The sequence below is a fragment of the Ovis canadensis genome, chromosome 6 (assembly GCF_042477335.2).
Source record: "Ovis canadensis isolate MfBH-ARS-UI-01 breed Bighorn chromosome 6, ARS-UI_OviCan_v2, whole genome shotgun sequence".
NCBI classification, from domain to species: domain Eukaryota; kingdom Metazoa; phylum Chordata; class Mammalia; order Artiodactyla; family Bovidae; genus Ovis; species Ovis canadensis.
In genome coordinates, this window is record NC_091250.1 from 118,093,855 (window position 1) to 118,118,400 (window position 24,546).

At 40.3% G+C, this 24,546-nt stretch overlaps 1 protein-coding gene and 1 pseudogene across 17 annotated transcripts in view; both read left to right on the forward strand.

Moving 5' to 3' along the window:
- The window catches only part of PTPN13 (protein tyrosine phosphatase non-receptor type 13), a 225,483-nt gene that overhangs the window by 24,795 nt on the left and 176,142 nt on the right, over window positions 1–24,546 (forward strand). The window lies entirely within an intron of this gene.
- On the forward strand, window positions 19,494–22,624 carry LOC138442182 (failed axon connections homolog pseudogene; annotated as a pseudogene).

Consider the following 24,546-nt stretch of genomic DNA (forward strand, 5'->3'; position numbering starts at 1 on the left):
CCCATGGGGTGTAGTCTGCCAGGCACCTCTGTCCATGGGGATTCTCCAGGCAGGAGTACTGGAGTGGGTTGCCATTTCCTTCTCCAGGGGATCCTTCCGACCCAGGAATCAAACCCAGGTCTCCTGCACTGCCAGCAGACTTTTACCAACTGAGCTATTAGGGAAGCCCTTTTAGGGAAAGTGGTGGTAGGTGAAGCTGAAGCTAGATGCTGGGAAAGATTGAAGGCCAAAGGAGAAAGAGGGTGGCAGAGGATGAGATGGTTAGATAGCACTGCAGACTCAATTGATGTGAATTTGATCAAACTCCAGAAAACAGTGGAGGACAGAAGAGCCTGGTGTGCTACAGTCCATGAAATCCCAGAGGTCTGAACGTGACTTAGCAGGTGATTCTAGTGGTAAGAATCTGCCTGTCAATGCAGGAGACAGAAGGGATGCGGATTCAATCCCTACGTCAGGAAGATGCCCTGGAGGACAGCATAGCTACCCACTCCAGTGTTCTTGCCTGGAGAATCCCATGGACAGAGGAGCCTGGTGGGCTGCGGTACATAGGGTCACAGAGTCAGACATGACTGAAGCGACTTAGCGTGTGTAGCGACTGGACAACAAGAACAACTTACTTGCTGTGAAATTCAGTTTTCTAAAATTTAGCTGCAGACATCCTCTCACCACTAGCATTACTCTTAGAAGAGCTCTGCTTCATCCAAATGTAATAATCAGATGTTAGAAAAGATGTTTAGGGATATATTGATAGAAATGTGATATCGTGACAGAAGTTGAATCTTGGGTTTCTTCCTATTGCTGTCTTTCCTCCTAAGAAATGAAAGCCCTTAGGATATGGAAGGCTTCCAGAATTGTCTCTTTTCCTTATCTGAATTTTAAGGGAGTTTCAGCATGTTTACTTACCCAAAACAGCAAGTATTGCCTTTTTTCCTCTTTTAAGTTAAAATTTTCCTTTGTATTAGATATTTGAAAGATCAAAGAACTTGAATTTTCTTTCTCCATCTGTAGGGTAAGCCCATGTAAGGCTAGTGGCTAGTAAACTTGTAAATGCAGCATACATTCTCCTTTATGAAATTTCCATCCTTGAACTGCCAGAAAGACTGAAAAATCCAGCTCATTTTCTGGTATTTCTTTCAATGAAATCTCTCTCTAATCTAACTTTTGATACTAATGAGTCACGACCCAGATAATCATGATGATGTGATCACTAATCTAGAGCCAGACATCTTGGAATGTGAAGTCAAGTGGGCTTTAGAAAGCATCACTATGAACAAAGCTAGTGGAGGTGATGGAATTCCAGTTGAGCTGTTTCAAATCCTGAAAGATGATGCTGTGAAAGTGCTGCACTCAGTATGCCAGCAAATTTGGAAAACTCAGCAGTGGCCACAGGACTGGAAAAGGTCAGTTTTCATTCCAATCCCAAAGAAAGGCAATGCCAAAGAATGCTCAAACTACCACACAATTGCACTCATCTCGCATGCTAGTAAAGTAATGCTCAGAATTCTCCAAGCCAAGCTTCAGCAATACTTGAACCGTGAACTCCCTGATGTTCAAGCTGGTTTTAGAAAAGGCAGAGGAACCAGAGATCAAATTGCCAACATCCGCTGGATCATGGAAAAAGCAAGAGAGTTCCAGAAAAACATCTATTTCTGCTTTCTTGACTATGCCAAAGCCTTTGACTGTGTGGCTCACAATAAACTGTGGAAAATTCTGAAAGAGATGGGAATACCAGACCACCTGACCTGCCCCTTGAGAAATCTGTATGCAGGTCAGGAGGCAACAGTTAGAACTGGACATGGAACAACAGACTGCTTCCAAATAGGAAAAGGAGTACGTCAAGGCTGTATATTGTCACCCTGCTTATTTAACTTATATGCAGAGTACATCATGAGAAACGCTGGACTGGAAGAAACACAAGCTGGAATCAAGATTGCCGGGAGAAATATCAATAACCTCAGATATGCAGATGACACCACCCTTATGGCAGAAAATGAAGAGGAACTAAAAAGCCTCTTGATGAAAGTGAAAGAGGAGAGTGAAAAAGTTGGCTTAAAGCTCAACATTCAGAAAACGAAGATCATGGCATCTGGTCCCATCACTCCATGGGAAATAGATGGGGAAACAGTAGAAACAGTGTCAGACGTTATCTTGGGGGGCTCCAAAATCACTGCAGATGGTGACTGCAGCCATGAAATTAAAAGACGCTTACTCCTTGGAAGAAAAGTTATGACCAACCTAGATAGTATATTCAAAAGCAGAGACATTACTTTGCCGACTAAGGTCCATCTAGTCAAGGCTATGGTTTTTCCTGTGGTCATGTATGGATGTCAGAGTTGGACTGTGAAGAAGGCTGAGTGCCGAAGAATTGATGCTTTTGAACTGTGGTGTTGGAGAAGAGTCTTGAGAGTCCCTTGGACTGCAAGGAGATCCAACCAGTCCATTCTGAAGGAGATCAGCCCTGGGATTTCTTTGGAAGGAATGATGCTAAAGCTGAAGCTCCAGTACTTTGGCTGCCTCATGTGAAGAGTTGACTCATTGGAAAAGACTGATGCTGGGAGGGATTGGGGGCAAGAGGAGAAGGGGATGACCGAGGATGAGATGTCTGGATGGTGTCACTGACTTGATCTGTGAGTCTGAGTGAACTCGGGAGATGGTGATGAACAGGGAGGCCTGGCGTGCTGCGATTCATGGGGTTGCAAAGCATCGGACACGACTGAGCGACTGAACTGAACTGAACATTTATTTAGCAATTATTATGTGCCAGGCATATGTTCAAAGACTGTTACATATATGTTAACTCGGCAACCCCCATTTTCAGATGAAATCATAGCACTTGAGTTCACATCCCAACTCCACAATTTACTGGCTGTATGATCTTCGGCAGTTTATTTAATCTCTGGTCCTCATATGTAATATGGAATAGTCATAGTATCTACCTCACAGAATTGTTGCAACAACAGTAATTTCCTCTGCTACGGAACAGAATTGTTAAAGGGCTAAATGTCTCTTGCTTAATATAGTCAGTCTGTCCATTTACTCATTTCAGAAGCCAAATCTTTACTGGTTTGATTTTTGTTTTGTTTTTCAGTTTTTGTGATATTTTGGTTTTTGGGGTGGGGTGTTGTGGGTTTTTTTGTTTTTGTTTTTGCATTAGAGAAAAAAACTTGTAAAGTTTGTACAACAGGACAAACAGGATTAAAGATTATTCTCTTTCCTGTTTTTGGAGATACTGAAAAAAGTTTCCTTATTGGCCATTTTGACAGTTTCCTTATTCTGTAGAGTTATAAGTAGAAAGAACCAAAATTTAGTGATTGTTATGAGTATACAATACTCATAATTCTTATCAGCATAATCAAAATTCTTATGAATAGGTAATATTTAAGATTTGAGGTGGCATATGTATTTTTCTTTTAAACAGTGTCAGTAATTTAGTGTGTGGTCTTAGATAAACCATTTCATAAAATGTACTCTTTTACCTCTCTGGCGTGCATTAGCCGTCCTTGTGGAGTTATTTCCTCTATAACTTTTATAGCTATATGCTTTTCTGTTTACTTATTGCCTCCCTCTTCTAGTATTAATATTCTAACTCCATGGGACTTGATGTTTTTGTTTGCTGTTCACTGCTGTTTCTTCAGTGTCTAAAAGAATGTCTGGCTTACAGAGGGAACTCAATAAATATTTGTTGATTTAATGAATAAAAATAGAGCACCTACCAATGAATAGCACATAATAGTTTTAACAGATATTTAAATGAATGAATGAATGAGTGGTTAAATAATCTAGTTGGTGGATCATCTCATTCCCTCCTAATATATTTGACTCTCTTCTAGCTTTTTTAAATTTTTTTTTATTGAGGTTTGTTGATATACAATATTTTACAAGGTTCAGGTATACAACCGTAGTGGTTCACAATTTCCAAAAGTTGTATTCCAAACTAGTGGCTCTAGTCCTCTGTGTTGTACAGTACATCCTTGTAGCATATTTATTTTATACATAGTAGTTTGTACCTCTTAATCTCGTACCCTTGTCATGCCCCCTCCCCTTTCCTTTGCCCCACTGGTAGCCATGAGTTTATTCTCTGTATCTGTATGTCTGTTTCTTTTTTGTGGTATTCACTAGCATATTGAGAAGCTGACTTCTGACTCCAGGGACAACCATGAAAGAGACACCTAGGGACCTTCTTCACATTATGATGGGATGTGTGATCCTGTACTCAGAGACTGCAACTCCAGCAGTCCCTTTGTTTTGGTTTGCTAGTTTTCTACACTGAAAGGGTAGACTTAAAATAGCCCTTTGTCATTCGTTAGTTAAAGAGCCTCTAATTGCTAGAAATCAAGGCTTAACTTGGAAGGAAGTACTCAACTGGCTGATCTTTGCTTCATTCGGAAAGCCTGACACTGTTTGCTCCTCTTTTAAAATTGTTTAATTTCAGGATGATCATAGGAGTTATTGGAACTGTGAGTTAAAGCTTTATCTGAAGATGTTTAGTGCAATGATTCTTTAATATTACTACATATGAGAATTAGCAGGGGAGTTACAGATTTCTGAAACACCCTGAAAGAAAGTCACTTTTTACAGTATGTAAGCAAATGCACATGTGTACCAAGCATTTTGAAACAAGTCACAGGGAGTGCATCACTCAGCCCAGGAGGCCCTTAGGCAAGAAGTCTTCCTCATGACTTTCCTCTGTCTGCTCACATGCTACTTTCCGTTTGACTTCAGTGGACCTGATGAAACATCTAAACGGTAATCAGTTCCTTTGTGACCTTGCCTACTACTCACGCACCTTCTGTTGTATCTTCAGCCTCTTGACTGGTTCTTTCCCTCAACATATACACAGGGTCCCTTATAATTTAAAGTCAGAGCAAACGTCCATCCTCACCTTCAGATTTATCATCCTAACTTTACTCCTGTCACCAACCAAGTTTCTAGAAATGTGACTACGTTTAAAATCCAGCATCAATTGCTTCCTATCCTACTGGACTAAAACTTCTTAGGATAAAATTACTGATGACATCCAGACAGCCAAATACGTATGTTCTCATATTGCATGACTTTCCTATGTGGTTTGAGAAGGACAGTGCTGAAGGGCAGTTATTAATGCTGCATACTAGGTACTGAGCCGTATGTTTCTCATTTAACTCTTACCAATGTCCCTTAAGATAGGAATTGTTTATAATTTGCTTTAAGAAGAAAGTTGATTTTATTTACAAAGCGGAACGAGAGGCAGAGACCTTGAGAATCAATGTATGGATTCCAAAGGGGCAAGGGAGGGGAGGAATTGGGAGATTGGGATTGACATATATGTACTGTTGATACCATATATAAAGTAGATAACTAATGAGAACCTACTGTATAGCGCAGGAAACTACTGAATGCTCTGTGGTGACCTAAATGGGAAGGAAATCCCCAAAAGAGGAGACATATGTATACACATAGCTGATTTACTTTGCTGTAAAAGCAGAGACATTACTTTGCCAACAAAGGTCCATCTAGTCAAGTCTATGGTTTTTCCAGTGGTCATGTATGGATGCAAGAGTTGGACTGTGAAGAAAACTGAGCACCAAAGAATTGATGCTTTTGAACTGTGGTGTTGGAGAAGGCTCTTGAGGGTCCCTTGGACTGCAAGGAGATCCAAGCAGTACATTCTGAAGGAGATAAGTTCTGAGTGTTCATTGGAAGGACTGATGCTGAGGCTGAAACTCCAATACTTTGGCCACCTCATGTGAAGAGTTGACTCACTGGAAAAGACTCTGATGCTGGGAGGGATTGGGGGCAGGAGGAGAAGGGGACAACAGAGGATGAGATGGCTGGATGGCATCACTGACTCGATGGACATGAGTTTGGGTGAACTCTGGGAGTTGGTGATCGACAGGGAGGCCTGGCGTGCTGCAGTTCATAGGGTCGCAAAGAGTTGGACACGACTGAGTGACTGAACTGAACTGACAGTAGAAAATAACACAACATTACAAAGCAACTATAGTTCAATAAAAATTAACTTAAAAAAAAACAAAACTGAGCCTAAAAATAATTAATTTGCGGAAAGTTACAGAACCAGTGATCTGAATCCAGACAACATGGCATAAAACCTCACATTCTTAACCTTGCGTTCTGCCGATCTCCTGTTTGAAACTCCTCTTCCATCCTCCCTAACATAATCATCTTATGATTTTCTTATTTCTCTGGCTGTTTCTTTTACAGGTACGTTTGCAAGCTCTTTGCCCTCCTATAATTTTTAAATGCTAGTGCCTTCCAGATCTCTGTACTTGCCTCTTTTTCTTAATAAGTCCCTTTTCCTGGGTGACTTTATCCAAACTCGTGATTTTGTCTATCATTTACATACTAACCATTTCCCAATCTATAGTTCAAGACCTCTGTTTGTTCCCTTCTCTAATTAAAACGATCCTTTGAAAATTCAAATTTTGTCACTTTACACCTTACCCTGATATTTGCTGTTGCCTCTTCATAGGTTGCAGTATAAAATTCAAGCTGCTTAGCCGAACCACAAAACGCCTTCCGTGATCTGGCTCCTGCTCACTGCTGTTGCCTCATGTCTCCCCTCCCCATTACAGAATTTGAACACCACCCCTGTTTCTTATCTGTTTTCAGGATTACAGGGTGTTCCTTTGCCTGGAAGACCTTAACACTAATTCTTCTATCTTCTTCATCTGCCTTCCTCAACTTTATGAGACTTGAAAGATTAATTTGAGAGAGATTGAGAATGAATAAGCAGCAGTTCTTAGTGAGGAGACAAAGGTGAAAGAGAAAAAAAAAAAGTCAAAGAAGAGAGACTTGAAGCCCGCTAGCTAGAGGAATAGTGCTAGGCTTAATCTGCTTGGAATAATGAGATTGGCTGATTTGGAGGAAAAGATTATTTTATTTTAGGGGTTTTTTTGCCACTCCATTTGCAGGATCTCAGTTCCCTGACCAGGGATTGAACCTGGTCCATGGCAGTGAAAGAATAACTACTAGGTCACCAGGGGACTCCCTAAATGTATTGAATTTGATACAAGAGTACCCAGGCCAAAAAAAAAGTGTAGTACGTAGTTAAATTTAAAAATCTAGAACTTGGAACAGGGCTTTCTCAAGGCTGGAGATAGATTTAGGAATAATCTGCCCTGAGGTGATTAGGTAAAGTCTTGGCAGCAGATGCATTCTTCAATAAAAACTGGATGTAGAGAACGCTTCTAGCTTTATGAGAATAGATGGAGATTATATGAGATTATATTAATTAAAATTAATTTTGATGTTGGCATTGATTAGTGTTAAAAGAGATGGTGTGATGTAATCTGAAATTAAACTCAGAATTTTGACAAGTGACTTGTAGAGGGGAGTACATTATTCTAGGTTATTCTAACCTGTAGTACATTAGTATTCAATTTGAATAATTTACCCAAAATGATCTTACCATTATTTGTCTATAAACATGAATTCCTTTACCTTCTCCTGTGAAAAAGGCTCCATTGTATTTGCATGTTAGTGATTCTTTTTTAGACAGTTGCACAAGAGCACTGTATGGTTAATTAAAATAAAAGTTAAATATGGAAACTACATCTTGAGAAACACATCTTTATGGAGTTAGTTGGATTGCCACAAAATAAAGGAATACCCTACCTCATGGGATTGGGTTGATAAGTTTTTTTAAGTCATGTTATTATTTCAGGTATAAGCAATAGTCTCATTCAGTTGTCACAATGATATTAGATAAAATAAAAATGGCATAATAAACAGCAGTACTCAATATGAGTATCTCTTGTGTCACTGCTTAGTATTTTAGATTCGGTTTTTAGATTTATTGAATTTATTGTTTTAGGTACTTAGATGTTTTATACCACATTTCAACTTTTAAAATGTTTCAAAATGGAAATTGGTAATGTCAAAATCACTTTTAGGATGGAGCAATTTGAATAGAATTTTGACTGTCTCCAAACATCAAGTTGAAATTACTTTTGTAATTACTGGAGCATGCGTAGGTTTATTGTGCTTCATCTGTGACTTGTGCAGTTATTTGGGCTTACTCTTGATTTATTTTTATCTAGAGTCAAAATTGATTTGTCCACATTAATACAGAGACATCTACTGCCTTATCTCATGCTGTAGTATAAATTTACCCCCCGATTTTTAGATTCAGTAGATTTGGATATATTTGTAAGAAACGTCAGGAGGAGAAGACAAACATCACTTTCTCCTTCAGTATTCAACTTTTAGTGTTGAGGTGGTTTGGGTTTTTCCATAAGATCGTAGGGGAAAACCCCAAAGAACTTTTTGGCCAACCCATTATTTGCCAGTTAGGTAGAGTTTGTTGTCTTCTGCCTTCTAACACCTCTAATAGCTGACTTCTTGCTGCTCATTTAGATTGTAACTGTGGAAGTATTGCCTGATCTTGAGAATGCTAACTAGTGGAAAATCAGGAAAATATAGCAAGAGCCTCTTTAATAAACTGGCACTATTTGTTTTGCTTATATTAGTCATTCACTTCTGAGTCGGGTGAGCTTTGGTCCACTTTTCTGGATCACCTAACATTATATCCCAAACAGTGTATGATAAAGGCACCTCAGTGCACATTGCTTTGTTAATTAAAGCATGAAGTAACAGGTTTGTATAAACCTTGATGTCTAGAAAGACAAGCTTAATTTACTCAGCATGTTCCCTCTCTTATGAGATCCACTTTAATGGTCTGAAAGCATTATCCTGAAAACTTTAGTAGAAGTATAATAACAGGACTTACTTTTTTATATTTTCTTCAAAATCTGTAACCTGGTTGTATTTGTTTTTTATTGTTTCTATTGTATAACAAATTACCATAGAGTTAGTCGCTTCAAACAACACATTTATTATAATCTGATTTTATTTATCTTTGGCTGTGCTTGGGTCTTCGTTGCTATGAGGACTTTTCTCTAGTGTCAGTGAGCAGGAGCTCCTGTCTTGTGGAACATGAGCTCTAGGGCGCACAGGCTTCAGTATTTACAGCATGTGGGCTCAGTAGTTGTGGTGCAGGGGCCTAGTTGCTCTGAGTCATGTGGGATCTTCCAAGATCAAGGATCGAACCCATGTCTGCATGGGCAAGCAGATTCTTTACCACTGAGCCACCAGGGAAGCCCCAGATGACACGTTTTATTATCCTAAGTTCCTGTGGGTCAGGAACTCAGGTGCAGGTTAACTGGGTGCCCTGCTCAGGGTCACACCAGGCTGGAATATCAACTGAGGCTTGGAGGTCTTCTTCTGAGCTCTCTAGTTATTTGGTAGGACTCAATTCCCTGCAGCTGTAAAGTCTAAATTCACCATTTTCTTGCTGGCTGTCAGCTGAGGTGTGCTTTCGGCTTAGCGGTCTAACCACCAACTCCTTGCCACGTGGTTCCCTCCTTAGGCAGTTGCAGTTGACGGCATGATGGCTTCATCAGGGTGAGCAAGGGAAAGCTCCCTGTCTTTGAATTCCTTTCCAGTTTGCTCCAACAGAGTCTTCAATATCAGGGGTCCCCAACCTCTGCAATCTAATGCCTGATGATCTGAGGTGGACCTGATGTTATAATAATAGAAATAAAGTGCACAATAAATGTAATATGCTCAAATCATCCCAGAACAACCCTGTCCGTGGAAAAATTGTCTTCCAGGAAACTGGTCCCTGATGCCAAAAAGGTTGGGGACCACTGTTCTATATCACAGCCGAGTCAAGTGGGCTCCTCTATCCCTTGATATTTATTGGTCCCATCCAAATGCAAGGGATGATTTTATACACTAAGATATATGCCAGGGTATACCAAGGGGATAGGAATTTAGGGAGCTATATCAGAATTCTACTTAACATAGTTTTGCCTCTGAACCCATATACTCACTCACAAGCAAGATACACCCCCTCCCCTGGTTCCCAGAGTTCTCATTCTATTAAAACATCAGCTCCAAGTCCAAAGGCTCATCTGAATCATCTACATTAGGTATAGATGAGGCTCTTGTGTGTCCCTTATCCCGTGAACCTATAAAACTAAAGAGACTGTTCCAAACATTCCCAGCATAAAATTGTAGGACACACCTGGGATAACTATTGCAGACATTCTGGTCCAGAAGGGAGACGGCAGGATGGAAAGTCAAAAAGGAGTCTCTGTCCATCACTGTCCCACTGTCCATAACAGTTCTGAGATTCACGTGGGCAGATTGGCTTTTTGTTGTTGTTGTTGTTGTTGGGCTTCAAAGCCTGGGAATAATCCTTCAAGGCAGTCAGCTCTGCCCTCTGAGTCTCAGTTCTGCCTTCTGGATCAGTCTTCCTTTTTCTAGGGTGGTAGTGTCTATTTGCTGAGTGGTTTCTTGCAACCAACCTTTGTCCTGGCAGGAGAACTGAGGTTGCATCCAACAGCCTCCTTCCATTTTATATTCTTTCTTTTAGTCCAGCCCGGCAGTGTTTATGCTGAAACCATTTTCTCAGGAACTTTGGGTTTCCTGTGGATTTCACAGGGATTCACTACATTAGACAGAAGTTACACCTGTGAATTTTTATTTTTTTCTCTTCAAAATAATCCTTTTTCTGTCTTTGCCTCCTCCTGAGATGGCTAAGGGAAAACTCTAAAGCTTACCAGAGACCCCTAAAATCTTGACAGGGTCCTCTCTCTGACTGAATCCTCTGACCTTTTGACCTTTCTGAAATTTTAGCAGAAGGTCATTTTTTGTCTGTTGTAGTTTTGGCAACCATTTCTGGTTTTTGGCATCTTTTGCTATCGGGAAAGGCTAGGTACTTTCAGAGTTATGTAGTCCTGATTGCTTTCTCTTTAACAGGACTTTCCTCTATTTCTCTCTCTCTCTTTTTGCATTTTACTGTAAAGAGCAAGAGTAAACCGGACAGCATATTTAACACTTCTTTTGGAAATCTCCTTCGTATCGTATGTCCAGTTTTGCCACTTGGAAGTTCTGCTTTCCACAATGTCGTAAGATTTCTGCCACTATGTAATAAGGATTCCCCTTCTTCCAGTTTCCAATAACGTGTTCCTTGTTTCTTTCTGAGCCCTCACCAACAATATTCAGGTTGAAGTCCAGTCATCTATTAAAAATCTGTTTGAGGCAAATTAGGCTTTCTCAAAATTCTTCCAGCTTCTGCTCACTACAGTTCCAAAGCTTCTCCTCCGTTTTCAGTCACTGTTTTGTAGTGGAATCCCAGGGTCCCCTGGTAACTCAGATGGTAAAGAATCTGCCTGCAACACAGGAGATGTGGGTAGGGAAGATCCCCTGGAGAAGGGAATGGCTACCCACTCCAGTATTCTTGCCTGGAGAATCCCATGGATAGAAGAGCCTGGTGGGCTACAGTCCATAGGGCTGCAGAGTTGGACACAACTAAGCGACCAACGCTTTCATTCATGGTGGAATCCCACTTTCAGTTGCTACGAATTTAGCTCACATTTATTACCTTGCACTTCTTGTTTGTCAGGATTCTGGGTACACATGATCCTGTTCCATTTTTCAGGATTTCACCAGACTGAAATCAGAGTGTCAGCTTGGGAATATGGTATCATCTGAGACTCAGTCCCATGACACATTCACTGGTTGGTGGTAGAATTCAGTTTCTTGTGGTCATAGGACCATTCTCTTGCTGGTTGTTGGTTGGAGTATCCCATCAGCTCCGGGAGGCCACTCCCAGCTCCTGGTCCTGTACCTCCCCATAGGCGATTCTCAACATGAAAGGAACGTTGAGGACAATCTCTCAATTCTGCCTACAACATTAATTTGTTTATTAGAGTATGAAAAGCAAACAGGAATTTTTTTTTCATGGACTTTCGTGCCTTATCGTATTTGTTTCCTTTATTGGCTGTTTATCCTGAGGCATTTGAAGTCTATGTTTCTTTTTTCTAAGAATTGTTTATTTATGGTGGCTGTGCTGGGTCTTTGCCATTGCTCAGGCTTTTCGCTAGTGGCAGAGAGCAGGCCTCTCATCGCTGTGGCTTCTCTTGTTGCAGACCACCAGCTCTAGGTGTTCGGGCTTCAGCAGCAGCTCCTGGGCTCAGTGCTTGCGGCTTCTGGGCTCTAGAGCACAGCTCAGTAGTTGTGATGCATGTGCTTAGTTGCTCTTGGCATGTGGGATCTTCCCCCATCAGGGATGGAACCCTCGTCTCCTGCATTGGCAGGCAGATTCTTTACCGCCGAACCACCAGGAAAGCCCCGAAGTCTACATTTCTTGAAGACCACCAACTAGGTATTCTAAAGCAGTCATCATAAGGAAAGTCAGTGGGTGGAGAGGAGAGGTAATGCAGAAAAGCCGAGCTTCAAAACTAAAGTTCTGCCGTTACATTGTTTTCTGTTGGTACATCCCAGTTGGTGAGGGATAATATAACACATGTGAAACTAGAGATTTTCCCCTCAATTTACTTTTCTCCTCAATTTAAATGATCCAGAGAGAGAAAAGAGTTCTGGAATTTTTCTTTCGGTGTTTTGAAGCTGTCCTTTGAAAAACAGGGAATAGGCATATACGATTTCTATCTAGATAAGTAGTTGACTTGAGCCAGAGGCCCAGAAAGGCAATTTAGACTTGGGTTTGTTTTAGTTTCTGTTCTCTCACTGGAAAAGTATAATGGAAAAGTTGACAAATATTAAGCTTTCCTCTAACGCCAATAAAAATGTTCAGACGCATGCTATTTTCTACCTTGAAGCAACGTCCAATTAAAACTTCACTGACTTTTATCTCTTTTTCTCCTTAAAATCTCAACTCTTTCTTAGTCTTTTTCTAATTACAGTGGGCAGTAACATTTTTCTCTACTACTCGATCTGTACATACGCCCTAATGGAAGAGAAATATTCTATTTTTTTTATTTTAATTAGGGAGATTAGCTTTAAGTCTTTAAGAGATCTAGCTGTGCCTTTATTGTTACTACTTTGTGTGCATCTGGCTTGGTATTGACCTTTTGTTTTTTGGATTGACAGAAGGTAGAAATAATTTCACATTATTTCAAATGGCCTATAATTTTCATAATTATACTTTCAGGTCTAAATGCTTTAGGAAATTAGAAGTTGAGAGGAAAAACAAGAGCTTGCTATCTTTAATAAAGGTTTTTACAAAATTATTGTGTTATCAAGCCACATATTCTAGCTTGAATAATCTAAGCTACACAGCATCTTAGATATGCTTCGGCTGTTTAAGGAGAGAAAATCTTAGATTTAGCCTAGCCGTGGATTCTTATCTCTTTGTCTAATAGATTTTATTTTAATGGGAGAAATTAACTTTAAGATTCCTTCCCCAGGGGATCTTCCCAACCCAGGGATCGAACCCGGATCTTCTGCATTGCATGCGGATTCTTTACCATCTGAGCCACCAGGGCTTCTTAACTTTTAGAATAGCGGTCCCCAAACATTTTGGCACCAGGGACCTGTTTTATGGAAGACAGTTGTGATGGAGAGGGTGGTAAGGCAAGTGATGGGAAGTGGCAGATGAAGCTTCACTTTCTGGCCTGCCACTCACCTCCTGCTGTGTGACCCGATTCCTAATTTGCCCCGGACCTGTTTTAGAAAAAAAAAATTTTTTTTTTCTTTTTAAAGCATATGTTGCTTGTTGTCGGGGCTTGGTTTCTTCCGGGGAAAAAAATGCAGTTAGCTTCCCAGGACAAAGAAAAGGCATGCTGTCCTGGCTTTGGTCAGGTTTAGCTAGCTTTCTCTTTTTAACAGCTTTATTGAGGCATAACTGACGTATAATAGACTATACGTATTGTGTACAGTTTGCTGAGTTTTTGACTTATGTTTGCACCTACCTGTGAACCATCATGAGGGTAGGGAATGTATCCATTATCCCCAAATGTTTTCTCACGCTTGCTTGTAGTCACTCCCACCTGCCTCTTCATGGCGCAATGCCATCCTTAGGCAACTGAGCTATTTGTCATAACTACAGTTGTCACTTTCTATAGTTTTGTACAAATGTAATTATAAAGCACATACTCTCTGTTTTTTTTCCTTGATCTAGCTTCCTTTACTCAGTATAATTATTTTGAGATTTATGTTGTGGCATGTATCAATACTAGTTCATTCCTTTTGTGGCTGATTAATATTCCATTGTGAGAATATTCTAAGATCAGTTTATCTGTTCACTTGTTGACAGTTGCTTGTTTCCAGTTTTGGGCTGTTACAGATAAAGCTGTTATGGACATTTGTATATAAGTCTTTTTATTTTTTTAAGAAATTGAATGTTTTATTTAAGATGAATTTGAGGATTATAACCTGGGAAGAGCATCTCAGAAAGTTTTGAGAACTGTTCCCTTTGTGTAGATAAAAGCTTTCATTTCTTTGGGGTAAATACTTAGGAGTGGAATGGCTACATCCTATAGTAAGTAGGCTTCTATTAAACTTTTAATGAAACTGTTAGTTTCCCCAAAGGTACCATTTTACGTTCGGACTAGTTGTGTGTGAGTCCCGGTTTCTCCACATCCTTGGCTACACTGAATATGGTCATTTGTTTTCATTTTAGTCATTCGGATAGCTATGTGGCAGTATCTCGTTGTTTTAATTTCATTTTCCTAATGACTATTGAAGTTGAGCATCATTTTATACTCATTTGCCATCCATGTATTTTCTTTCTTCAGTGAAACACCTGTTCAAGTCTTTCGTGAATTTGATGTAAAAAATTTGAATTGTTTGTTTTCCTATTGTATTGTGATAGTTCATATATATTCTGGGTTATAAATCGTTTATCAATTATGTGATCTGTAAATGTTTCCTTTAATTTGTGGCTTTTCTTTTTATTCTTTGATCAATTATTTTCAAAGAGCAGAAGTTTTAATTTTGATGAAGTCTTAACATTTTTAACATTTTTTTTTAACTCAACATGTACACGCTGCTGTTTTTATTTTTTATTTATGTATTTTTGGCTGAGCTGGGTCTTCGTTGCTACACAATGACTTTCTCTGGCTGTGGAGAGCAAGAGCTACTCTAGCTGGTGGCGCATGGGCTTCTCACTGGAGTTCTCTTTTCTTGTGCAGCACAGGCTCCAGGCGCATGGCCTTCAGGAGTTGCAGGGTGTGGATTAGGGATTGAACCCCTGTCTCCTGCACTGGCAGGCAGACTCTTCTTATCCACTGTGCTACCAGGGAAGTTCAAACACGTAACCATTTTTTTAAGGGTCATTTTGATGTTGTATCTAAGAAAAATTTGTCTGATTCAGAAACACAATGATTTTTCTGCTAACTTTAAAAAAATACGTACTGTATATAGCAAAGCTTATTGAAAATTATTTTTAAATGAATATTCTCATTAAGTTACAGATTCTAAAACCTAGTTGTTAAGTTTCTAAGGTCAGTTATTTTATTTTACTTGTAGAAAAGATTAGTAGTCACTTTTAGGGGACCTTTTGATTGAGTATATAATCCTATTTTCAAACTTAATTAAAATGCCTCAATTGTTTTAAACTGCATTCATACAGTTAAAAATTGGCTTCTAGAGACTTCCCTGGTGGTCCAGCTTCCACTGCAGAGGGCATGGATTCAATCCCTGAAACATTTATTTAAAATTTTTTGATTTCTAAAAGTATTTCAGTTGTCTGACTGACCACCACTACCCCCGCCCACCCGCTCCTCCCCCCCGCCGCTGCAAAATTCTTCCTGAGTACTTAAAGAAGTCTCTAATGAATGGAAACTTGTAAATATGCTAAGATTTAAATTCTTTTCTGTTCCAGTGGTATTTGTGATATTTTATATAAGCCTAAAGCTGAAACTCCAGTACTTTGGCCACCTCATGCGAAGAGTTGACTCATTGGAAAAGACTGATGCTGGGAGGGATTGGGGGCAGGAGGAGAAGGGGACAACAGAGGATGAGATGGCTGGATGGCATCACTGACTCGATGGACATGAGTCTGAGTGAACTCCGGGAGCTGGTGATGAACAGGGAGGCCTGGCGTGCTGCGATTCATGGGGTCGCAAAGAGTTGGACACGACTGAGCAACTGAACTGAACTCATAATAAGCCTGAAATCATTTTCTCAGTTACATTATTTAAATTGGAATCACAAGCAGATCTGTTATTCTGACCTATTTTTCTTAAACATTATAAACAGCTAAAATACCAAATATGTACAAATACTAATATATGGGCTTTCTGCTCTTAAAATTTTATGAAATTCATTGTAAATTTTCATGAATTAAAGATGTTTGTAACTTTGGGGATTGCTTCCTCAACTCACTGTGATTTCTTAATGACCTTAGCTAGTCCTTAGACACAACGATGCGTGTCTCTATGCTCCAAGCTAGTGGCACATCTTTGTTTTATAGTTGGCTTTGTTCTTGAGACAGGTGCTCTTACAGTTGTGTTTCTTTTTTTCTTCCCCCAAACTTTAAACTTTTAATTTTGTATTGGAGTATAGCCAATTAACAATGTTGTGGTAGTTTCAGGTGGACAGCAAAGGGACTCAACCATACATATACATGTATCCGTTCTCCCCCAAACCCTCCTCCCATCCAGACTGCCACATAACTGTTGAGGAAAGTTCCATGTGCTATAGAATAGGTCTTTGTTGGTTATCTATTTTAAATATAGCAGTGTGTACATGACTTCCCAGAGTCCCTAACTATCCCTCCCCCCAGCAACCATAACTTCGTTTCCTAAGTTTGTGAGTCTCTTTCTGTTTTTAAGTAAGTTCATTTGTATCATTTCTTTTTAGATTCTCCATATAAACGATGTCATATGGTATTTCTCCTTCTCTGTCTGACTTACTTCACTCAGTATGACACTCTCTAGGTCCATCCATGTGGCTGCAAATGGCATTATTCCCTTCTTTTTAATGGTTGAGTAATATTCCACTATATGTATATGTACCATATCTTCTTTATCCATTCCTCTGTTGATGGACATTTAGGTTGCTTCCATGTCCTGGCTATTGTAAACAGTGCTGCAGTGATCACTGGGGTGCAAGTATCCTTCCAGATTATGTTCTTATCTGAATGTATGCCCAGGAGTGGAATTGCAGGGTCATACGGTAGCTCTATTTTTAGCTTTTTAAAGAACCTCTATGCTGTTCTCCAGCAATCCACTCCAGTGTTCTTGCCTGGAGAATCCCAGGGACGGGGGAGCCCGGTGGGCTGCCGTCTATGGGGTCGCACAGAGTCACACGACTGAAGCTTCTTGGCAGCAGCATGCTGTTCTCCATAGTGGCTGTACTAATTTACATTCTCATCAACAGTGTGGGAGGGGCTCCCTTCTCTCCACACCGCTCCAGCATTTATTACTTGTCAATTTCCCTCATGGCTCAGCTGGTAAAGAATCCGCCTCCAATTTGGGAGACCTAGGTTCAGTCCCTGGGTTGGGAAGATCCCCTGAAGAAGGGAATGGCTACCCACTCCGATATTCTGGCCTAGAGAATTCCATGGAATGTATAGCCCATGGGGTCACAAAGAGCTGGGCATGACTGAGACTTTCACTTTCGTTTCATTCTGATTGTTGTGAGGTGATACCTCATTGTAGTTTTGATTTGCCTTTCTCTAATAACTTGTGATGTGGAACAGCTTTTCATGTGCTACTGGCCATCTGTATATCCTCTTTGGAGAAATGTTTATTCAGATCTTCTGCCCATTTTTTGAGTCATTGTTTGTTTTGGTATTATTGTTTGTGGGTACCCACCTGATGGGTATGGGATTTGATTTTATCATGATTGCACCCCTCCTACCGGTGGGTTCCTGTGTCCTCCTTTTGATGGTTGTTCGACAGCTAGTTGCAATTTTGGTGCTCTCGCAGGAGATGAGCACACATCCTTCTCCTCTGGCGTCTGAGTGGGTTGTTTCTTTGATGCTATTAAGTGTCATAAACTGCTTGTGAATTTCAGAAACAAATCCCTTAATCAGTCACATCATTTGAAAATATTTTCTCCCAATCTGTAGGTTGTCTTTTCATTTTGTTTATTGTTTCTTTTGCTGTACAAAACCTTTTGAGTTTAAATAGGTCCCGTTTGTTCATATTTGCCTTTATTTCCATTATTCTGGGATATGGATTGAAAAAGATGTTACTGTGATTTATGTCATAGAGTGTTGTACCCATGCTTTCCTCTAGGAGTTTTATAGTGTCTGGTCTCACAGTTAGGTCTTTAATCCATTTTGAGCTTATTTCTGTGTATGGAGTTAAGAAATGGTCTAATTTCATTTTATTTTACTTGTGGCTATCTACTTTGCCCAGCACAGTTTGTTGAAGAGACTGTCTTTCCAACATTGAGTAGTCTTGCTCCTTTGTCATAGATTAATTGACTGTAGGTGCTTGGGCTTACGGAGAAGGTGATGGCACCCCACTCCAGTACTCTTGCCTGGAAAATCTCATGAACGGAGGAGGTAGGCTGCAGTCCATGGGGTCACGAAGAGTCAGACACGACTGAGCGTCTTCACTTTCACTTTTCACTTTCATGCATTGGAGAAGGAAATGGCAACCCATTCCAGTGTGCTTGCCTGGAGAATCCCAGGGACGGGGGAGCCTGGTGGGTTGCCATCTATGGGGTCGCACAGAGTTGGACACGACTGAAGCGACTTAGCAGCAGCAGCAGCTTGGGCTTATTTCTGGATTTTCTATCCAGTTTCATTGATCTATATTTTTATTTTGTTTTTGTGCTAGTACCGTACTGTTTTGATGACTGGCTTTGTAGTACAGTCTGAAGTTAGGGAGCCTGATTCCTCCAGCTCTGTTATTCTTTTTGGAGATTGCTTTGGCTATTCAGTGTCTTTTGTGTCTCTGTATAAGTGTTGAGATTTTTTTTGTTCTAGTTCTGTGAAAAATGTCGTTGGTAATTTGATAGGGATTGCATTGAATCTGTAGATTGCCTTGGGTAGTATAGTCATTTTGACCGTATTGATTCATTCAATCCATGAACATGGTATATCTTTCCATCTGTTTATGTCTTCTTCAATTTCTTTCATCAGCATCTTATAGTTTTTAGAGTACAAGTCGTTTGTCTTCTTTGGTAAGTTTATTCTTAGGTATTTTACTCTTTTTTAAAAATTTTATTTATTTTTATTTTATTTTACTCTTTTTAATGCAGTGGTAAATAGGATTGCTTCTTGAATTTCTCTTTCTGATCTTTCATTGTTAGTGTATAGAAATGCAACAGATTTCTGTGTATTAACTTTACAAAATTCATTGATGAGTTCTAGTAGTTTTCTGGTAGCATCTTTAGTATCTTCTATGTATAGTATCATGTCATCTGCAGTGGCAATTTAACTTCTTTTCCAATTTGGGTTCTGTTTACTTCTTTTTCTTCTCTGATTCCCTGTAGCTAGGACTTCCAAAACTATGTTGAATAAAACTGGTAAGAGTGGGCATTCTAGTTTTGTTCCTGATCTTAGAGGGAATGCTTTCAGCTTTTCACCATTGGTATGACCTAGTTGTAGGTTTGTCATATATGGCCTTTATTATGTTGAGGTATGTACCCTCTATGTACACTTTCTGTAGAGTTTTTTTTTTAATCATAAATGGGTGTCAAATTTTGTCAAAAGATTTTTCTGCATCTATTGAGATGATCATATGGTTTTTATTCTTCAGTTTGTTGATGTGGTGTATCATACTGATTGATTTGCAGATGTTGAAGAATCCTTGCATCCCTGGGATGAATCCTGCTTGATCATGGCATATGAGCTTTTTAGTGTATCATTGGATACAAATTGCTAATATTTTGTTGAGGATTTTTGCATCTATGTTCGTCAATGATATTGGCCTGTAATTTTCTTCTTTTGTGGTATCTTTCTCTGGTTTTGATATCAGGGTGATGGTGGCCTCATAAAATGAGTTTAGAAGTTTTCCTTCCTCTGCAACTTTCTGAAAGTTTCAGAATAAGTGTTAACTCTTCTCTAAATGTTTGATAGAATTCACCTGTGAAGCCATCAGGTCCTGGACTTTGTTTGTTGGAAGGTTTTTAATCATGATTTCAATTTCAGTGCTTGTGATTGGTCTGTTCATATTTTTTATTTCTTCCTGGTTCAATATGGAGACTGTCCCTTTCTAAGAATTTGTCCATTTCTTCCAGGTTGGCTGTTTTACTGGCATATAGTTGTTCATAGTAGTCTCTTATGATCCTTGGTGTTTCTGTGTAGTCAGTTGTAGCTGCTTCTTTTTCATTTCTAATTTTACTGATTTGGGTCCTCTCCCTTTTTTTCTTGAAGGTTTATCAATTTTATCTTTTCAAAGAACCAGCTTTTAGTTTCATTGGTCTTTCTGCATGTTTTCTTGGTCTCTTATTTCATTTATTTCTGTTCTCATCTTAATGATTTCCTTTCTTCTACTGACTGCCCAAGTTTTGTTTGTTCTTCTTTCTCTAGTTGTTTTAGGTGTGAGGTTAGGTTGTTTACTTGAGATTTTTTTCTTGTTTCTTGAGGTAAGATTGTATTGTTATAAACTTCCCTCTTAGAACTGCTTTTGCTGCATCCCATAAGTTTTGGACTGTTGAGCTTTTGTTTTCATTTGTCTCTAGGTAATGTACTCTTATAGTTCTGTTTCTTTAGAATCTGTTTAAATGGTCCAAGTTCATTAGTCAATCATCAGACAAGCTGTCATATCACTTGAGTGGATTCAAGTCAATCTGTTTACTGTTTAGTTCTTTTTGGAATCACTTTTATATGTTTCCTATTTGCTGAGTGCCACAAATCCTTCAGAATTAAAATGACATCATTAGAATCTTTGTGTGACTTTATCTGACTCTGTGGGCACAGTATTAAGGTCATGACAATAATACCTATGTTAACCAAAAACATAAAGCTCAACATTTAGAAAACAAAGATCATGGCATCCGGTCCCATCACTTCATGGGAAATAGATGGGGAAACAGTGGAAACAGTGTCAGACTTTATTTTTTTGGGCTCTAAAATCACTGCAGATGGTGATTGCATCCATGAAATTAAAAGACACTTACTGGACATCACGCGGCCTTCTCCCGGCGCCAACATAAAGAACGGCGCGGAGAGGCCGCTCCCGGGGGGAGCCGGCGGCTGCCGCTGCCTCCCAGGGCCCCCGGGCCCCGCCGGCCAGGCCCGCCGCCCACGGCCCGTGCCCTTCCTCCTGTGTCGCCGCCGCCGCGTCGGTCACCGCTGCCCGCGCCGCCCGCGCCCGGCCGCGCCGGCCCCTTCCTATGCGGGTGGCGCGGGCCCTGGGAGGGGCGCCCACAGCCAGCCGCGCAGCATGTACTGGGGGGTTGGCTTTGCCTCGTCCAGGCCGTGCGTGGTGGATCTGAGCTGGAACCAGAGCGTCTCCTTCTTCGGCTGGTGGGCCGGGTCCGAGGAGCCCTTCTCCTTTTATGGGGACATCATCGCTCTCCCTTTGCAGGATTATGGTGGGATCATGGCAGGGCTGGGCTCCGATCCCTGGTGGAAGAAAACCCTTTACTTGACCGGGGGAGCTTTGCTGGCCGCAGCTGCGTATCTGCTCCACGAACTCCTGGTCATTAGGAAACAGCAAGAGATTGACTCCAAAGATGCTATTATTTTGCATCAGTTTGCAAGACCTAACAATGGTGTCCCCAGTTTATCTCCTTTCTGTTTGAAAATGGAAACTTATTTAAGGATGGCTGACTTACCCTATCAGAATTATTTTGGTGGAAAACTCTCTGCTCAAGGGAAAATGCCTTGCATTGAATATAAGCATGAAAAAGTTTCCGGGACAGAATTCATAATTGACTTTCTGGAAGAGAAACTTGGAGTGAATTTAAACAAAAACCTTGGTCCTCATGAAAGAGCCATCTCCAGGGCAGTGACTAAGATGGTGGAGGAGCATTTCTACTGGTGACAAGAAGTACATCATGGGGCCCAAGCTCTCCACCCTCGACGCTACTGTCTTTGGACGCTTGGCCCAGGCGATGTGGACCTTACCTGGGACGAGACCTGAACGGCTGATTAAAGGTGAGTTGATCAATCTCGCTATGTACTGTGAGAGGATAAGGAGAAAATTCTGGCCTGAGTGGCACCATGATGATGACAACACCGTCTATGAGTCAGAGGAGAGCAGTGACGGCAGCAAAACACATACGCCTCTGCTGGACTTCAGCTTTTACTCAAGGACAGAGACCTTTGAAGACAAGGGAGCAGAGAACAGTTTTTCCAGAACCCCAGACACAGATTTCACCGGACACTCGCTCTTTGACTCTGACGTGGACATGGATGACTACACAGACCATGAACAGTGCAAGTGACGGCCAGCCTTGCTGACCCTCCTGTTGGAACTGCCACTCCCTGGGGCCAGTCCAGTTTCCCAGGCAGAAATCCATCGAGCTGGGAGGAGATCTTCGTGCTTGGCACAGTTCTCACAAGCTAACTGGAGTAGAGCAGCCTTATTTCTTTTTTGTACAAACAAGACTCAGAACCATTCCTATGGCTCCATTTAAAGCAAAGAGGCAAAAAAATTAAAAAGTCAGCATGGTTCCTGAAATCCATTTTTGTTTTCATTAGAAAACTAACATTGTGTGGTAGAGCAGTGCAAGAGCGGGTTGTCCACAGACTGCTTATACGTTGATCCCCTGCAACCTGAGGGCTTAGGTGTGAGTTGGATCCTTGAACATCCTTCATCCAGTAGGATTCAAAGTCATGAGTGATGTTATCAGAAGGAATGCAGGAGATAAATGTTCTTTGGTGGCCACTTGTATTTTCTGTCTGTATATTGTATGTTGAAATATAAGTCAAATAAAATCCATAGATATTCAAAAAATAAAAATAAAAGACACTTACTGCTTGGAAGAAAAGTTTATGACCAACCTAGATAGAATATTGAAAAGCAGAGATATTACTTTGCCAACAAAGGTCCGTCTAGTCAAGGCTATGTTTTTTCCAGTGGTCATGTATGGATGTGAGATTTGGACTGTGAAGAAAGCTGAGAGCCAAGTTATTGATGCTTTTGAACTGTGGTGTTGGAGAAGACTCTTGAGAGTCCCTTGGACTGCAAGGAGATCCAACCAGTCCATCCTAAAGGAGATCAGTCCTGGGTGTTCATTGGAAGGACTGATGCTGAAGCTGAAACTCCAGTACTTTGGCTACCTCATGCAAAGAACTGACTCATTTGAAAAGAGCCTGATGCTGGGAGGGATTGGGGGCAGGAGGAGAAGGGGACAACAGAGGATGAGATGGCTGGATGGCATCACCTACTCGATGGACGTGAGTTTGAGTGAACTCCAGGAGTTGGTGATGGACAGGGAGGCCTGGCGTGCTGCGATTCATGGGGCAAATCATCAACATAATGATGATTCTGATTATTTATCAGATAGTAAATTCTGATTATTTATTTGATAGTCTTTCCAACAATGTGGTTCTCATGTAACCTACCACTTTCAAGGAAATAAAAGTGAATTTTATGCTTATGTGTATTGTAAAGCGAGACCTTTTTGATAGTAAAATAATGCCAGTCATTTATCTGCACCCCAAGTTATCTCATAATGTGTCCAAAGGAAACAATTAAAGTAATAAACTCTTTAGAATGTTCATAACTTTTTCCCTCTCAAGATTTTTTTTTTCTCTACTTCCTTTTTGTTGCATCCCTCTTCTACTTCTGCATCTCTTTCATTCCCTTTCTTCTCTTTCCTTTCAGACTTACTGATCTGGAGAGCTATATAGTAAAGGTGAATAAAAATAACAGAGAAATGATATGTAGTTGCCAGACTTGGTGCTGGTAGACAATTTATAATCGATAGTTATGTGTCATTTGCTTGAATTTTAGAAAACCACTTTAACATTATGTTATTTTGAGACTGGGTGAAGCAGTTTTTTAAAACAGTAAACCTCTTTTCTAGCAAAGTTAATACATTTAAAGTGTCTAATCTCTTGTGTTAGCTAGATGATATTACGTCTAAAGACATATATTCCTTCTATGTTTCGGTGGACTAATAAATTCCAACCAGCGATATATACAGATCTTACACTGAAAAGGCAAAATTTTAAAAATTTAAAGAGGATTAATAACATATAAATCAGGCCAGACTGAATCAAGCAATAAAGGTGTAATTTTTGTAGGCAGAAAAAATTCTGTTGTCTGGTAGTTACTTTTAATTTTTCTTATTCTTATTTATGGGAAGATTTTAACAACCAATTTCTTTATACCTAGAATAGTTAAATTCATACAGTCAGAAAGTACATTGGTAGATGCTGGGATTTGGGAGAGGGAGTTAGAAGGGAGAATGAGGAGTTACTGTTTAATGGGGGCAGAGTTCAGTTTAGGAAGGTGAAAAATTAGGAGATGGGTGTTGTCAGAGTTGCACAACAATGTGAATGTACCTGGTGCCCCTGAACTGTATAGTTAAATATGATTAAAATAGTATGTTTTATATTAGAAGACTTTTTACCACAATAAAAAATATTTTTAAAAAACCTATCTCGAAGCTTCCCAGGTGGCTCCATGGTAAGAATCCACCTGCCAGTGCAGGGGACACAGGTTCCATCCCTGGGTGGGGAAGATCCCCTGGAGAAGAGACTGGCACCCCACTCCAGTATTTGTGCCTGGGAAATCCCATGGACAGAGGAGCCTGGCAGGCTACTGTCCATGGGGCACAAAGAGTTAGACCCAACGTTGTGACTAACCAACAAAAACCAGTATCTTAATATTTAATATGGTGTGTGTCGGAGAAGGCAATGGCACCCCACTCCAGCACTCT